We start from the raw sequence: 7,737 nt of genomic DNA, 5'->3' as shown, positions 1-7,737 counted from the left end.
CCATCTTTAATAATTTGCTCAGCCAAGCTTATACAAAAAAAAAAAAAAAAAACAACAAAAAAAAACGCCTTCTTTCAAACTATTTTAACCAGATGTCCATTTAACGGATCAGATTAAACCTACAAGCTTGTCCTTCCCAAACAGTCTTTAACCATAAGCCTGGTGCTCTTGACCAAAGTTAACTGAAAGTCCCATCTTTCCATCCAATTATAAACCGAAGTTCTTCCTCTCAAACAATTTTCAGCATGTCCTTTTCTCCTGAATCAAATTGAACCAGCAACGCCTTCATCTCCGACAATATTAATCCTGTCTTCATGACCAGGTTGGAGTCAGGATTCAGAGAATGTTCCTGTAAGAGTTTGAGATGTTCTGCTGAACTGCTAGGAGCTTCACTTGTGATGGCTAGTAAAAAGTCTGTGACAATCTTCAACAATCCCTTAAGTTATAAATTCCTAACTTAGCTACAAGACGCTATTCCTGGCTAGCTAACTTCCTGTGAAGTACTTTCTTGCCAAGTAAGTACAAACTCACAAAGTCAGGAGAACAGAGAAAGTTCCTGTAAGGGTTTGAGGAACTGTTTATTTGCCTTTCAAGATAACAGCTTGCAGCTAACTTAAAGCTATGCCACAGCTAGCTAGTTCTTGCTAGCTAGCTAACTTTTGCTAGTCTCCTCCCAATAAGATTGTTGCTTGTACTACATAAACAGCTATACCACTGGATTACAGATTTCAACATTTTCATTAAGAATCAGGTGCAACGCCGAATTGAAATTTTAAAATGACAAATGAAACCCGTTTTTCTGCCCTCTTGCTGGATTAGCAGCCTGATCAATCAAGTACAAGGATGCAAAGAAAGGCCTTTTTTCCCCACCACAATTATTATTTTTTCTTTTTCTTCTATTTTTTCTATTTTATTTGATCTAGTTTGTCTAGTCTTACATCAGCTAATCTGTCTTTACAACAGATTACATCCTTAGCAAAGAGGATTACTAATAATTTAATCATATTAGCGTTAGGAACCAAAGAACCCTTAAGGAAGCTTTTTTTAAGGAGTGTATTTTGTGGTTCTCGAACTCTGAGCATTGATTTGTGTCTGTTTCGCCTGAAAAATTCCTGTGATCTGACCTCCACTCCGGTTCACGATGGTGATAACGAGACTCGTCCAATTAAAGAGGCTTGGCGCGTCCTCATTTTTCCTTGATCTAAATGACCATACAGGAGCCTGGATGGAGAAGATCCTGAGCAGCACGAGCTCTGCTTGCATATCAATTTGCTCTTGTCTTCTCAGCGACGTGTTGTTTATCTGTTAAGAGACTGTCTAAAAACCTGCGACAGATTTTCACACAGCCGCTTTTTTTTTTCTCTCCATTTCCCCCCCACAGCACAAGTGCCATATTTTTATTTTGTGTAGGAGTACACATGAGACAATCAGTGGAAAGAGAAGAGGGATGATTTTAATTAAAAACATGGCCTAATGTTTTTTTTTTTTCCCCAGGATGGTTACACAGAAGAGCAGAATGAGCGGCTTTAATACCGAGACTGATTATGAAATGTGTTCAGGATCATCCGCAGAGCCACCACCATATTGAACTCCTTTATGAACATGAAAAATGTTGCAGCGTGTACACAACTGTAATTAGCCGAGACCAGAGTGAACCAGAGTCGAGAGGAAAATTAAGTTTTATTAGACTGCAGATTACACCGTGTGAGACAACAGGAAGGTGATAAGTAGCTGAACAACGGCGTTAGTTTGGGGCTTATGTAACAGCATGGAAAAATGGTACAGCGTAAAGAAGGAGATAAAAAAGCAGGAGATAAATCAGAGTAGGTAAATGATCTATACACAAGTCCTGGAGAGCAGGAAATGTCATCAATAACCATGAAGATGGATGCGCACATATGGTATATGGAAAAACATCTATTAACCTCATGCATGTAATGAAAAGAAAAAAAAAAACCCAAACATGACCTTGTTCACTCTAAATCGTTATCATTATCAGAACATGGTGACAAATCTGTCCCTTAACATATTAATCACAACTTAGTTTAACATTTATGGAAGGAGTCTCCAGTGCCAGTCAGAGGTAAAGCCGTAACTTTTCTGTCATCATCCATCGCCGAGTCTGTGTTCTAACAGAAATGTCCTCGTGGCCTCGTGAATGCTGACTTGAGATGTTTCACTGAATACTAAACACTATAGCACAGCTTCTGGGGAATGAGCAGTGTAGTCCTGATATTATACTGATGATTAATCATGATCCGATTCAAAAGCAAAATGCAAATTAAAATGTAAATAAAATCAGATCAGGAGGCAGACGAAGGTTACATGATGGACAGATGATTAGACGAATGGATTTTTGGTTAATGATAAAATGGAAAGTTTTTAAATGTAAAGAAATGGCTAGAAATTGCAGTAAACAGTATAACACCCTCATCCCAGTCAATATTTAAAAACGGCAACATTTATAAAAGGACAAGACAAAAACTTACCAGGGAGGCTGCCGAGAGACCAACAGCAACATTAAAGGAGCTACAGGAACATCTGATCAATACTGATTACTCTCAGCAATCTCTCGTATTCTTCACAGGTCTGGGCTATGGGATAGGGTGGCTAGAAGAAGCCCTTTCTCAACTAAATCACTCCAAATCATGTGGCAAAAGGTGTTATGGTCTGATGACAACAATTCCAAAAGTTATAATAATTCCATAATCTCAAAAGGTATGTTTGGTGCAAAAAAAAAAAAGGCAGATCAACAAAAGAACACATCCCCACGGTGAAGCATGGTGGTGGCAGCATGATGCTTTAGGACTGCTTTTCTTCAGCCAGAACTGGGGCTTTTATCAAGTGGGAGGGAATCATGATTATCTACACATACCAACTGATTTTAGTGCACAACCTTCAGTTGTCTGCATGTAAGCTGAAGATGAAAAGGAATTTCATCTTTCAGCAAGACAATGACCCAAAGCACACATCCAAATCAACAAGGAATATATATATATATATATATATATATATATATATATATATATATATATATATATATATAAATAAATTTAGGAAATCATTAGAACATCATTAATGTGCTCATGACATTAGCATGGGTGCGAGCTATTTTTTCTTAGCTAATTCTATGCTAAAAAAAAATGAGCCATGTTACTTTCAATACTGCTATTTATTTAAAAGGAGGAATAATAAATTTCTGTTTAGTCCATGTTGAAAAATGTTCTTTTTTTTATTTTTAGTTGTTGCTAGGTGTAGGGTTAGGGTTAGGGTTATCTTCTTTAATGACATACAGAAATTTATCTGTAACAATTTTTTTTTGTAGAATACACATTTAAAAAATGTTGTTTTTTTTGTGTACCAACTCGATACTGCAGAAGACATCAAATAAAAAAAATAGAATAAAATTATCATTTGTCAATTCAGCCCCATTTTCGGTTGCAATATGGACTTCATCTGGACTTCATACTTAAATACATTCACCTGTGTTGTGTTTCATGCTAAACAGTATCCATATTTAAGTTCAGTGTTTGGTGTGTTAAGTTCCTAAGTGTTTATTGAACTGAGTGGGTTGTGTGGCTTGATGCCACATTTCCTCAGCTCTTGTTTCTCTTCTTATTGATCCTAATCTTGATTTTGGTTTTGTTTGGGAATTAAAATCTTACACAACGTAATGGGGTCTGTCAGAGTATTGGCAGAGGATTGTAGTATGTCTTGCAGTTTGTTCTGATCCATTAAAAATGTTATGCATTTGAAACATTTCTGGCTTTGGATCCAATTTCAGGAAGAAAATGGACAAACCAGGAGAAATGGTGGGGGAAAAAAATCTAAATGAGCTGTGTAGAGGCTTGGGTATTTAATTGAAATTGAGACAAGCAATGTGTGTTACACAGCATCCTACACCAGTGAAGAATCTTCCGGAAATGTGCAGTGAGTTTAGTTACACTAATGTGATCTGACTGCACTCACTGACTACGCCTCTAAAACCTGCTTTAAATATCCATGTCCAGAGACAGTGTGTGTTTGTGTGTGTGTTTACAGATGACAGTTTTGGTTAGACATCACTTAAATAAAGTGATTTATATTTAACGTATTGGGGCAAATGTCTCAGGGTACACACACTACACCTGACCTGCACATGAACAGGTTGAATTTATTTATTTATTTATTTTTAAAAATAAAAAGTTAACAGTGCTGAAGAGGATGTCTGTATTTCCAACAAGTCTAGTCCTACTTTTTAAAAAAAAAAAAAAAAAATTATTTATTTTTTAAAATAAATTTGCTTTGCCTAAAATATCCCTGAAATATGCTTTAAACATGAAGGAAGCTCTAAAAGGAAAAACCATTTCAGACGTCTGACCTTGCTGTGACCTTGGCCCTGTTTGGATCAGTTTCCAAAATCGAATCAGTTCATTTGCCGGTTCCGATGATAATTCTGTACAAATCCTACAAACGTTTAACCGCTCATTCTTGAGGTATCCACAGTGTTTAAACAAGTGTATTGTCGTAGCAAGGGATCAAGTGCATGGTGCTGTACCTTCTCTTAATTAACTCCAAAAAAAATACACCAAGCTTTTTAAACTCTACTTCTAGAAAATGCAGAACAAAGAATGCGCATCAGGTGTGTTTGGATTTTTCTTTGAAACCGCAGTAAACTTAATTGTTACATATTATATCACAATTGTACAATGTGATCGTATTTTGCGCAAACGTATAATAACTGAAATCAGCTTCTGAGACGAGTAAACATTCAATTTCACCAAATTTACCTTCAACTACGGACGTTGTATCTGTTGATTCCACCATGTTTTCTTACTGTCACGCCCCCAACTCGGAAACTCAGAGCTGAAAGGGTTTGCCTGCTAGTAATTATGACTGTGGTGTAATTATGACATGCTTGTTCAATGAACCATAAACAATTATTGCACATGCACCTGTGGAACAGTTTTTAAGACAGGAACAGTTTACAGGTTGTAGGCAATTAAGGTCACAGTTACAGTAACTTAAGACACTAAAGAGACCTTTCTACTGACTCTGAAAAACACCAGAAGAAAGATGTCTAGGGTTCCTGCTCACCTGCGTGAACATGCCATACACCTGCTGCAGGGAGGCATGAGGACTGCAGATGTGGCCAGAGCAATAAACTGTAATGTCTGTAATGTAAGATGCCTTAGACAGTCCTACAGGGAGACAGAAAGGACAGCTGATCGTCCTTGCAGTGGAAAATTACATGTGACCGTGTGTCCCCACCAGACGTGATCGAGAACATGCAAACGTCTCGGTGGAAGAGTGGAGGAACATCTCACAGCAATAACTGACAAATCTGGTGCAGTCCATGAGGATGAGATGCACTGTAGTACTTAAAGCAGCTGGAAGCCACCAGATACTGACTGTTACTTTTAATATTCACCCCCCCTTTGTTCAGGGATTCATTATTCCGTTTCTGTTCCTCAAACGTCGGTAAAACTTCAATGTATGTCTCAGTTGTTGAATGTGTTTATGTTAGTACAAATACTTACACATGTTAAGAAATTTGCTGGAAATAAAAGCAGTTGAATGTGAGAGGACTTTTGTGTGTGTGTGTGTGTGTGTGTGTGTGTGTGTGTGTGTATATCTGTGGTCATGGTGAAGCTGAGTGTTTTCAGACTGACAGGAGGAACTCAGTGTGCATGTGGATGATGGAGTCTGCCTGCAGCGTACACAGGCCTTAATGCAGGTCTGAAAGGGTTCACTTACAGGCAAATACACCAGGGATGAGTGACGCCAGACAGGTGTGTTTAGTCAAGTCAGGAACTGTGTGTGTGTATGTGTGTGTGTGTGTGCACTAATACTAAACAGCATGAGTTGTGCTTGAGTTGAGCTTTTCTGCACGTTGTTTGGGTGAGTGCATTCCAGTAATGCGAGCTCTGTCCAAAATGGACTGACAGTGAAATGAAAAGATGGTGAAACGTTAATGGATGTTTAATGGTGTGAGTTGATCAGAAATTTGACTTCTCTGTGTGAACTGCTGTCAGAGGGATCAGAGCCGATTGTCTGAAAATTAGTTCGAGAAGCTCCCCCCTCGATAAAGCCTAATTATGCAGAAAGCAATCTAAGTGGAATCGCTTTTTTTTTCTGGTACTGACTGATAGTACATGCACAATCCCCAAAGCCCCCAACTACCCCCCCCCCCCCACACACACAAACAAATATATACACACTCTAGAGAACTCCACACTAACTTCCCAACATGAATGAACAGCCAGGAATTTAATATAACCTTTAAACATCTGTATACATAACAAAACTGTCCATTTAATTTAATTTCATCATCATGGCTCATAAAGCCTTATGACACATCGATTTTTATATTAAATAAGGAATAAACCACTGTGTCATGCTGTTATAGGAAAATAATCAACAACACTGTTTTATTCCTCGTATACCACAGCATTTTGTCAATGATTACAATGGATATTTTTATCAAAGAGAGGCATGTCAGGCTTTTAGTTACTTCCTGTTCTCACTTACGTTACAGCAGCTATAAAAAGTCGTTCCCTCACCAGCCCTCTCTCTATTCTCTCTCTCTCGAGAAGTTAATAAGAAACTTGTCATGTTATCGAGAAACCGCAAAGCAGCGTAAACTCCTCTGTCCTGAAAATGTCGGAAAACGTCAAGTTACAGCTTCACCTCTGGCTGTTACAGAGCGCTGACACTGGAGACTCCTTCCGTAGGCCTTAGCTTGTCAAACAAGGTTCAACAATTTTTAAAACACGATTATTACTAGTCAAGCATCCGCCATACGAGTCCCTGCGAACGAGCCGTTACTATAGAAACGATAACGTATTAGAACGAGTGCATTGATATAAATCTGTGATTTTGGAGCTGTGCTACTGTCAGAGATGTTGTTCTAGAGAATTAATCAACATCCTTCGGACCAGTTTGTTGATCAAGCAACTTTAGAGGTCGCGTTTTTCTTTTCAACCTTGGATTCTAGTTCTGGATAATAAATGATGCCTAAATGTTCGTTCAGATATAATAATGCCTTGTGTTCTGGACAACGTAGGGTGAGAATTTGCAGAGTGTTGGAATTTTTGTATTTTTTTTTAAGCTCCTCTCATCTCATCTCACTGACTTGGAATAAACTCAACCGGAAAAGCATGTTTGTCGCAGTTTAAATTCCATTTACCTATAAAAATGTAAAACGGTGAAAAATGAAATGTGATGAAATCAGCGCTTTGTGGCGAAGATTACTGCTCGGCTTTATGATGGTGGAGCTCAATCATTTTTACTGCTGGCTGTGTTGCTTTCATACACAAAAATGTTGACGGCGTGATAAACGGTGCAGCGGTATCGAATCGGATGGAAGAAAGAGTTAAATGTTTTGGTTGAAGATGATCGTAGGGAAGGTGTGAGGACGTCGAGGTTCGCCAGTGGTTAGCTGACACGTCTACATGACTGAGGAGTTTAGACCCGTTTTATTTCCCCCAGCAGTGAGCAATGAAGGCGTTGCAGCAGGGGCTGGATTTACAGTCTGTGAAATAGACACACACTGCAGGATAGCGCGCACACACACACACACACACACACACACACACACACAAACGCACACAAAGACGTACACACAGATGCACGCACAGATGCACACACAGGTTCTGCATTGCAGTACACAACCCTCTAATGCACCGTTTAACATCCTACAGGGCAAGGCATTACTCCGATACAGACACAAGGAAATGTAAAGCAGGTTTACCAAAT

This window comes from Ictalurus furcatus, chromosome 16 (assembly GCF_023375685.1).
Source record: "Ictalurus furcatus strain D&B chromosome 16, Billie_1.0, whole genome shotgun sequence".
Classification (NCBI taxonomy): Eukaryota; Metazoa; Chordata; class Actinopteri; order Siluriformes; family Ictaluridae; genus Ictalurus; species Ictalurus furcatus.
The sequence above is the reverse complement of the archived record's forward strand: the minus strand, read 5'-3'. Positions refer to the sequence as shown.